Genomic DNA, 11,289 nt, shown 5'->3' with positions numbered 1-11,289 from the left:
ACATGGATAGGTCGCCTTAGTACGGTAGAGGTCTGGTCACCGGACACGAAGTCCAAGGGCTTCATTTCTTCCATGTCGGTCGGCACCTTATCATCAGGCAGCCATGATCGACACTGCTGTGAAGACAGGCATAGTGGAGACGGGTAACGGCTAGACGCCGCGGCGTTCGCCAGCCGGAGCTCGGGCACGGCGCTGTAGACGCTGGGCCGCCTGGGTCGGACGCCCTTACGACGTTCGCCAACCGCAGGCTGCAGGAAGAAGTTGGCTGTCGTGTCGATCCCAGGTGGGAGCCTGGAGCGGCCTTGGGCCAGGAGCTCGACTGGCCGCTACTCCCGCACCCTGGTCATCTTCTTCCCCCTCTTCTTCCACGTCTGCCACGATGGCTGTCGCTTGCTTGCTTCCTTGCTCACTTCTGGCACTTGCCCACTACGATTACGGCACTCGCACACTTCACATATCACACACCTCAACTTCTTGAGTGATAAGACTAGCCTAGAGCAGAGGAATACCAAAAAACGGGTCTCTGGTTTGCCCTCCATAGTCCGGTTGCGCTGCTCAGGTGGTGCATCATGTTCTTGGGTTACTAGGGGTTTGTTGCGAATTTCTCTCGTCCTCTTTTCCCCGTATTGATTGTGGTAATTCATTCCTAGCTTGAGTAGTATATGCCGTCCTGTTTTGTTTTTGGTTAGTCGTTCCACCTGGGATGTTTGTTGCGCTTCTATGAGTTCGTCCAGTGTGTTGTGGAGTTATAAATTTAGGAAGAGATCTCTGCTCGTACTGATTGGAATCCCTAGTGCTAGTTTGTATGCCTTTTTATGAGGTTGTTAATTTTGGTCTTTTCAGCTGCAAACCAATTGTGGAAGGCTGCTATGTATGTGATCTGACTGATTATGAATGATTGTACGAGCCATATGATACTTTCTTCCTTCATACCCTGGTGCTTGTTAGTAATTCGTTTGATTAATCTCACGGTGCTCGTTACCTTTGTGTTTAACTTCCTTATGGTTTCCCCGTTTGTACCTTTGTTCTCGATTATTATACCCAGTACCTTGAGCTGATTGACTATTGGAATATTCCGCCCGTTCTTGGTGTGTAGCTTGATTTCCTCATGAGCCTCGTTTCTGTCGTATCCTTTAGTAGGCCTGCCCCTAAGTGTGGGGCAGTATAAGAGAAGTTCGGACTTCTCTGCAGAGCATGTGAGGCCTGTTCCTATGAGGTGTTCCTCTACTGTGTTTATTGCGGTCTGGAGTCGTTGTTCTATTGATCCGTCGCTACCATCACAGACCCAGATAGTAATATCGTCCGCATATATTGTGTGATTGAGGGACTCTATGTGATTTAGTTTTTCGGGGAGTCCCATCAAGACGAGATTGAACAGCATCGGGGAGATGACAGAGCCTTGCGGCGTGCCCGCCCCCCCCCCCCCCCCCCCCCCCCCCCCGCCCCGATGTCGATTTCGGGTGACGTGAGTCCTTCGACGGAGAAGACTGCTTTCCTATCTGATAGGAAGCTCTTGATATAGTTATACGTCCGTTGCCCTAGTCCTAATCGCTCGATGTTTTCCAATATGGTTGCGTGGTTTGCATTACCAAAAACCTTTTTAAGATCAAGGCCCAAGGTGGCCCTTGTAGAGCGCGTTTTATAGTCGATTATCTGATGCTTAAGTTAAAGCATTGCATCTTGTGTCGAAAGGTTTTTGCGAAATCCTATCATTGTGTCTGGGTATATGTTATTATCCTCTAAGAAGTTATCTGTTTAAAATTACATGTTCCATTAATTTTCCGACGCAGGATGTTAGGGAGATCGGTCTGAGGTTGTCGATCTCAAGCTTTTTACCAGGTTTTGGAATATCGTCGCTTTCTTCCATTGAGCTGGTACTTATCCCTTTACCCAGCACTCGTTTATATATTCCGTTAGGTTGGTGACCGATCCATCATCGAGGTTCCTGAGAGTCTTGTTTGTTATACCGTCTGGGCCTGGGGCTGATTTGGTGTTCAACTTTTGTAGGGAATTCCTCGTCTAATTTTGCGTTGCCGTTGTAGCTAGGATGGTTGCAAGGGGGTGCCTGTGTTATGTATTTCTGCTTTAATTCTTTGAGAAATTCCTCTTCTGTGCCCTCATAGGCGTGTATTAACTTATTTGTCTGTGGTTTTTCTTGTTATTCTCAGGGTCCAGCAGGAACCTGAGCATGTGCCAGGCTTTGGCGGTGCTTAATTGTCCGTCCATGGAATTACATATCTAGCCCCATTGTTGCTTGCTCAATTGCGCAGCATATTCTTCTATTTCTTTGTTGAGGAGTGCTATGCGCTTTCTCAATTTTCGGTTATGCTTCTGACCTTTAAGTCTATTTTGCAGCGACTGCTTAGCTTCCCACATGTGGAGAAGTCTGCTGTCGCATTTCTCCAAGTTAGATTCAGGTGGTGCTATTTTTGTGGCAGATTTGACGTCATCGCTGAGCTCTTTAGTCCATTGCTCTATGTCTGTGATGGATCGTTGGTGCGTAGCCTCTCGCGATCTACTAAGTAGTTCCCAGTCTATTAATTTGATGTGTCGTTCCTTGGGTCTATTCCGCCCTTCTTTGACGAGTAACTCCGATATGCGGTGGTCGCTACCCAAACCTTCTAGTGTGTTGCGCCACGTCACCTTTTCAATATTCTTGGTAAATGTTATGTCTGGGGTTGTATCCCTGTTTAACGCCGTGACTACTCTGGTTGGAGTACCGGGGTCTGTGACTAGCGTGAGGCCTAATTCTTGCGAGTCATTCCCCTTCCTTTCGGTCTCGAATATAGATATCCCCACGCAGTGTGTGGGGCATTAAAGTCTCCTCCTATGACTACCGGATTTTCTCCAGCTAGTTTGAGTGTTTTCTGGAATAGGCTCTTGAACTTGTGCCTATGTTGAGTGGGATTGCTATAAATGTTCAGAATAAATAAGCTAGGTCCTGTCTTCTTTTGTGGGATGAGTTCCAATAGAATGTTGTCTATGTGCGCGATGCCTGTATTGTGTTGCACGCACAGTATTTTTCTTTTTACCAGCGTGGCTAATGCCCTGGTCTCCCCTTCGGCATAGCCAAAAGATCTGTATCTTGCCAGCTTTGCGACCCCATGTGTTTCCTGCAGAATTATGACGTCCGGCTTATCCTTGTCTTTTAAATACTGCTGCAAAACTGACTTTTTGTTTTTGTAACTTCTACAGTCCCATTGCCATATTCTGAACTCTTTTGTAGCGCGCCCCATTTTGGGTGTGACCATGGGAGGGAGACGGGAGGCTGAAGAGAAGCTGATCTTATATAATTTTGTGGTTGAGAAGTGGGTAAGGATTGTGGTGCTTCTGATGCACCACAGCGGAGTCCATTACCTGGTGAGTGGTTTGCCTCTAGGATGTCTAATCTACTTATAATTGTTGTTATTGCCTTAGCAATTTGGTTCATCATTTCGTCCCGTTTTTCATTTGCCTTTTGTGTCTCTACTAGCGTCTTTTGGATATCGGCTAATGATTTATCTACCGCCGTGTTATCTAGTTTATCACTTCTGGCGTGGGCCTTGCGTTTGAGTGGAGGGGGGTCATCCACTTCGTCCATCTCATTGTCCGGGACATCAGTAGGATCTTTCGTGCTCGCGTGTGGAGCTGAAGTTACCTGATTTAATTGGCTTTTTGCTTCCTTGAGACTCTCTATTTCATCGCTCATACATGCTAGCATAATCCTCAACTGCGCGTTCTCGTGTTTTAGTTCATTTATCTCGTTATTAATGGCAGTGTCCCCGCCAGCCCCAGGGCGCTTGCCATCGACCACGTCTGCCCAGCTCACCGCGGTTGTCGTGTTTCCTGAAGTGGGTGGCCGAGTTCTGGACCTGGATCTGGATCCGGGTCATGTCCCCGGTGTCCTGGATAAGGATATGGGGGTGGATGGAGACCTTGTTCTCGATCTGGAGCGTCTTTCCCTGGCGTTTGGCCTTCCGCGAGACTCTGCCCTGTTTTCTCTGCCCTACATGAAGGTGAGGTAGCACCTTTATGTTCTTGTTGCAGTCTCTGCCATTGTCTCTGTTTAACGATGAAGGGCTTCTTGAATTTGGCTTTGCACGTCTTATCCGCGGTTGGATGGTCCTCGCTACATAACTGGCACTTAGGTTGACACCTATAGTCTTTGTCTGGGTTTGCTGTTCCACATCCAGCAAAAATCTTGTTGTTCGGGTTGGGACAGACATCTCCTCTGTGTCCAAGTCTGTAGCATTGGTTACAGAAATCCACTTGTTTCCGGTACAAGGAGCATCGGAGCAGCGCTGCCCTGTATCGGACGTACGTGAGCACTTTGTATCCTTCAAAGAGCACAATCACTGTGGTAGTATCTTCGTGACAGTATTACTGATTCTCTTTGCTGCTATCGCCGTTGGGTTCTTGTTCGTAACCACCGCTGCTGTGATGTCTCTTGCGCCTTCGTCGAGTGGGATTCCTCTGATGGCCGTCATGTCCGGCGCCGTCTCGTAAGCATTGGTCTCGTAAAACTTGTCTTGGATCTTGATACGTGCTACTTCCTGATATTTGTTGGCATGCTCTTGATGTACTGACGATTAGGATATTTTGATAATTGTTGGGGCAGACGATATCCTCCTCCCTTTCGTCTCGAGGGATGCCTGCCGCGTCTTGTACAGCCGCTGTTAGGTGAACTATACCGTGTTCGGATATTTTGAGTGCTCCACGTGCTCTGATCATAATCTTGTAATCCCCTCTTGGCAAATGTGGCATCCTGCTTGCCTTACGTATCTGCTCTAGGTTTCCTTTCCTGGGGTTATCGTTGCACTTGTCAGGCCACGTCGGCGACAAGGTGCTCTCGCGATGTTGGGAGGTTTGCCGGTGTGATCTTCTGTGCCTGACCTCCTTCCATCCCTTGCTTGTATGCATTTCTTCCTGGGTTGCCCCTCTACGGTGACTACCATTGTTGAGAGCATGATCGGTAATTGTTGAGAAAGCCTACGGCGTGAAACCTTGCGGCTCTCCCGCCACGAGGCCCGGCCAAGAAATTGTCGTAGAGGCACGAAAAATGGGAATCCCACCTCGTTTTCGATATCCAATTGTTCCTGAGAACGAGCCGAGTCCGTTGGTGTGCAGTTTCGGGTAGTTTTGGGCAATTTGCACTACAAAAACATTTGTGGAATACGGAGCCGACGTGATGTGCGTCCGCTCGATCCGGCTTCTTCTTCTCCTCGTTAATGTACAGTTAAAAAAATATTGGCCCAAGAACTGAGACTTGGAGTATACCTACTAACCAGGTCCGAGTATAACTCTGACCTGGTATCAGCTACTTGCACTGCCGGTTTACGGGTTTCTAGATAACTTTTAAAGAATTCTACGCACATTCCACGAAAGCCATAGTATTCTAGTTTGTTTATAATATGCTGTGGTTGACAGTATCAAAAGCTGTTTACAGCCTACACTGTTATGGGCTCATTCCAATAGCCGTTTTGGGTCGCGATGATGCCGCCGTCGGTAATCGTTATCGCCGGAAACGCGACAAAAGTACCCGATTCCCGCCGGGATCGAACCCGCGCCCGCTGCGTGGATGCTCTACCACTGAGCCACGCAAGCACTCGGGCTCCGGAAAGTACCCTATAAAGCAAGCACGCAGGGTGAGACTACTCGAGCCTCCGCCAGTATGGTGGCGCATTCTAGGTAATTAAATTATGGGGTTTTACGTGCCAAAACCAGTTCTGATTATGAGGCACGCCATAGTGGGGGACTCCGGAAACTTGGACCACCTGGAGTTCTTTAACGTGCACCTAAATCTAAGTACACGGGTGTTTTCGCATTTCGCCCCCATCGAAATGCGGCTGCCGTAGCCGGGATATTCTAGGTAAGATGCCTGCAAACGCAGCGCCCGCAGGCGCAGATGACGATATGCGATTCAGACGAGGCACGCAATCAACGCGCTCCCGAGCTGCCGAGCCTCCGCCAGTATGGTGGCGCTATCTAGTTAAGGTGCCTGCAAACGCGGCGCGCCCGACATGTAAGTTGCAGTTGTAAGGCTTGATCGGGATCAGCAGACTGCTGTGCAGAGACCATTACAAGCCGCAGCTCGCCGTCGACGCCGGGTGGACAGTTCAGATCGTTCTCGTCAAAACAAGGCAAACAGACTGCCGTGAAGACCCTGTTATGCGTGATGCCCAAATTGGAGCTACTCTTGAGCCGCTCCACCAGCTTACACTGTAACTGTGCTGCGTGTGCCGCGCAGGCCTGTAACTTTTCTTAATGTCAAAAATATACCTACAACTGTTCTGTTGTTATTTAAGTGAAAGTTACTAAGTTCAGATAAGGACAAGACGGCTGTATCAGTTGACCTTCCCTTTCTAAACCCATGCTGACAGGGTGTAAGAATACTTTGGCGTTCTAAGAAAGAGATGATTCGTTTGACTAGTTTGATTAGTTTTTCGAATACAATAGTTATACTACTTAGGATGGAGATAGGACGGTGGTTTTCTGGGAAGTTTTTATCACCAGCCTTGTGAACCGGTGTTATAGATAACTTAAGAAGGTCCGGATACGTAGATGTATAAAATGATAAGTTAAATACTTTTTCTAAAGGTACACAAAGGATATCGATGCATTCCTTGAGCGCCAAAGAAGGTATGTTGTCACAACCGACTGAAAATTTCACTGGCATAGCACTAACTACAGTTACAATTTCGCTAGTTGTTATATCTGTAAATTTAAATGTATTAAGATTGCGAGGAGGGTATGGGATGTATTGTTCGTTGATAGCCCTAGACAGCCGAGAACCTACTGTGCAAAAATAGGTATTAAACGTCAAAACGAGGGCGCTCACTGATACTCCGAGAACCTCCAAGTCTGGCATGGTGTAAGAGTTTGCAGGTGGTCTAAGAACAGAGCTTATAATAAGGAAAAAGACAGGCGAAAGGAAATAGCGACCGGCGCTCTTTCCTTTCGCCTGTCTTTCAATACGCCATGTGATTCGTGAGTTACCCGAATTTTAATTATTAAGTTTGCGTAGTTTTCTTTCTTTCTTACTCGAATCAGCGATGTTACTTTATTACGAGCCAATCTGAATTGCTGTAGGTAATAGTCATTGTTTTTGTGCATTTTTACTTTTGAATGCCAAAACTCTCTCTTCTCAATTTGTTTTAAAATGCGTTTACTCATCCCTGGACAAATTGGTCTTCTGTAATATCTCTTGTCATGAGTTGCCGTGGACCGCATTATTGCCTTACTTAAGGTTTTGTTTAGTTTAGAATAAAGTGCATTCACATCTGGGAACAGATAATTCAGCGGAGTGTAAAGGTTCTAATGAACGAATGAATTCAGTGCCCTGCAGACGTTCCCGAAGAGCAAGAAAGATAATGCAACCACGAGTGCCCCGACACTTAATGTGCTGGACCTTGTTGCGAAGTCCGAGGTCCGAGCGGCCACGAATGTTCCATGGACGGTGCCGTGCCAGGTGCCGGGAGAAGGAGAGGTCCAGTGAGATCAGCAAACGGTTTTATATACAAATTTACATGTGGTATTTTACAAAAAAGACTCCATGATATTGGAGCCGTCTACATGCTAACATGTTTGCATGTTCTAGCGTTTACATCTCCGAGCGTCCTCACAACACTCAAGTCTCCTGTGTTATTCGTTTCCCTCTTTCACTCGACGAGGGAATGCACTTTAGTTCTTCTTAGCCAATGAACATCTTCGAACAGTTCGCCATATCCCGCCCATGATGTGTCCCCGTCCCGCCGGGCTCCGCCTCCAATGTCGCCTGATCGCCCCCGCACACAGGCAACGGTTGACACCTTGGGAACCAGACGTTGATGTGGTTCCCACGGGAATGCTTGACGCTGGCCCCTTGCAAGAACCAGTCGCCTCTCCGTGGCGGTCACTTCGCGGAAGCCACCATTTCCAGGGAGGCGGTGGCTGTTGTCTCGGAAGGGGCTCCATGTTGGCGCGTCACAGTCGGCGCCGGGCCTCGTCGTAGTTCGGGCGGGCGCTGGTGCTTCACGAAGCACACCAAGAGCAACGTTGCCGTTTCAGCTACGCACGAGGCCGATGACAGATTGCAGTCTGGGGACTAATTGCTCATCCATCAGTCCCAGGTGAATGACTGACACTCCTCGGCCGCGAGGAACGACCAGCGTGAAGAGCACTTGATATCGCACTTGTCTGTCGATGAGGCCCCCTTTGTCCCGAAGGACCGCCAGACACAACAGCAGCCCCGCCGCCAGATCGAGTGCAGCTTGGCGGATGCCTCCTTTGGTCAAAGCAATGGGGCCGCTGCTTCCAGGATCTTCCCGCCAAAGGCCTCTTCACAGGTGGGCTCTGGTGGACTGCAGAAATGCAAGATGACAAGCTCCAAGGAGCGTCCTTTGTCAACCACACACAATGCTGCAAGCGCCACTGCAAGCTACTCTCATCCCCAGAATCTACCAGTTCCATTATTCTGACAACCCCCTATCTAAAGAAAACCCTGAAACGCAAGGTGCGCGTTGATCCGGACAAGTACCAAGAAACTTCCGATGAGGTGTCCTCGCAAACAGACACCAACTGTGCTTATGTAATGAAGCTAAGTAATTATGAATTAGAGCTTTTACAGATCAGGAAGGCGAAGGGAGAACTGATCTTCACTAATCCACATTCCGTAACACTTAGCACAAGAGAGCTACATAATCATTACACAATGAAGAAAATACGAAATAAACAAATGGGAAAACCATCTACGACTTACCACGTGCCCAAATTGGCTCAGAAGGCCTGACTTATTCTGCCTTTCCTCTGGCGCACTTCTAAATTGTGCTGTTTTAATGTTGTGCTCCATTTGAGCAGGTGGCCGTATTTATGTGACATACCTTTACATAATACGTTGAAGAGAAAATAAATTTATTGCTAAAGGCGATCCGCGCGACCAGTTTCTAAGGCGCGGCCCTCTCCACGTGCGTGCGGGAACAACCCACCCGACGCTTTCCAAAACCAGCGCGAAATAGACTGCCTAACAAACGTTCCCAAAGTCGTTCGAAAGAAATATCCTCGAAGAAATGAAAATTAATTAACGAAACTTAGAAAAACGCGCCACGAAAAAAAAATGTCGCAGTTTCGCCCGAAAGGCGAAGCATCGATTGCGATAGCAAATTAGTAGAGAGCTATTCGGGATTCAGTAGTTTTATCGGCTGCATAAACTTGGACACATTGGCTTACTAACTGAATTAACAATCGTGGTGTCAGCGCGCACAAGCAAACATGAACAGATCACACTGAATGACCGCAGCCAACGACTGTCAAAACGCTGGCAGCAAGCGCAGGTTCGCGCGGTCTATATCGCTTCAACGGAAACTGAGCGGCGAATGCACAGCGCATAGAAAGGTCAGAGCCGTGTGGAGATAAGAGACAGTGCAGACGACCGGCATCCGCGGTCGTCCGCACCGGGGATGCCGGCAAAGGAGAAGTTGTTGGCGGAGGAGAAGCTGCCCCCCCCCCCCCCCCCCCTCCCGCCCTCTTCTCGCTTTGTTGCTTTCGCGTGGGAGATTGCGTGGCAAGATACACCTCTGGTGCCGGAGCACAGCGCCGCCCCACCTCCCTCCCATAGCCCCACGGTCTTTTGCGCGACGGTCACGTTTGGTTTCCGCCGAGCGTTCGCTTCCGTGATAGCGCGCGGGGGGGGGTTCGCCCTCCGTGATAGCGCGCGTCCCTCGCGCGCTTTCGCTCGCGCATACGGCGCGCGGCGACGATTTTATCGCCCTTGGAATCTATACGGAACCTCGCGGCGACGGCGACGACGACGGCAACGCCGACGGCAGAAATCCAGTTGAAGTGTCCATGTAATTGCTATCGCAATAAAAAAAGCACTCCTGTTAACAAAACACGACTTTTTAGTATTTACGAACTCGCGCAAGAGCTTAGCTCATCAACTTGCGCAACTTCAAATCAAATCACATCAATCTTTATTTTCCAGTAGAAGAAACCGAACTGCATGGATGGTCATTTTGGGCTAAAAGCTACGACGGGGCCCAAAAGACCTTACATGGCAACATCAACTTGGCACATGATCAAACATTGTAGAAGATATATACATATATGTGAGGCAAAAACATAATAGTCAATGTCATAGTGCACCATATTAATCACAGCAAATGCATATATGCAGAAAAAAACATGTGTTTGTGCAAGAAAGAAAAAACAACGTTTGGACACTAGGAAAAAAGAAAGATTTTACTTAAAAAAAAACGAAAAGCGCATGGAAAGAAATAATGTCACAGTTTCGCCCTAAGGGCGAAGCAATGAATGCGATAGCAACACAGCAATGTCATACGAAGTAAGGTGAGCGGCTTTGGTAGCAATATGAATTGTAGTAAACATGAGCTGATTAAGTAAGCAGGTGTGCTGCGGCGTACGTAGACCGACATGAAGAGAGACTCGATGACCACGAGAAGGCGCGTGTGAAACGGTGGTGTTGATGAGAAGCGCTTCCCGTGGGCAGCGCGTGCGAAGGGACACACCTGTAGCGCTGCACTGCCGATCCGGGCAGCATTGCATGTGTAGCGTGCGTTGGAAAATGTGGCCCGACTCTTACTAACTGAATGAACAAGCGTGGTGTGAGCGCGCACAAACAAACACAAATAGATCACACTGAATGACTGCAGACAACCACTGTCAAAACGCTGGCAGCATGCGCATACGCCGCAGCGGGCGAAGGTACGTGCGGTCTATCGCTTCAACGGAAACTGAGCGGCGAATGCACGGCGCATAAAGGTCAGAGCCGTGTGGAGATAAGAGACGGTGCGGACGAGCGACGAGCGCGGTTGTTGGCAGAGTAGAAGTGCCCCCCCCCCCCACTCCCTCCGGCGCTGGCTTCCTGCTTCCTTGCTTGCGCGTGGGAGATTGAGTGCGTTCGCTCTCCGTGATAGCGCGCGTCCCCGCACGCTTCCGCTCGGGCATACGGCGCCCGGCGAAGATTTTATCTATAGGGAACCCCACGGCGACGGCGACGCCGACGGCAGAAATCCGGTTGAAGTGTCCATATAATTGCTATCGCAATAAAAGAGACAACGGAAACAAAGAATTTTAATTGAAACAAAATATCATAACTGAACAAAATATTGTCTGAGTTGCTTCCTACTGTAACCTGCAATATCTACATATTTGCTGAGAATAAACGTTAAGTTGCAGGCTAGCGATTGGTGTTTGTAGCAGTATGTACGGAAATGTGGAGTAATCCATTTGTTAGAATTCCTGGTGCGTAGCTTAGGCTGGCGGTGTTATAAGCATGCTAGACGTTCAATGAAGTTCTTTACTAATGTGTGAGAA

This window comes from Dermacentor silvarum, chromosome 4 (assembly GCF_013339745.2).
Source record: "Dermacentor silvarum isolate Dsil-2018 chromosome 4, BIME_Dsil_1.4, whole genome shotgun sequence".
In the NCBI taxonomy this organism is placed as follows: domain Eukaryota; kingdom Metazoa; phylum Arthropoda; class Arachnida; order Ixodida; family Ixodidae; genus Dermacentor; species Dermacentor silvarum.
Note: the sequence above shows the minus strand (reverse complement) of the source record.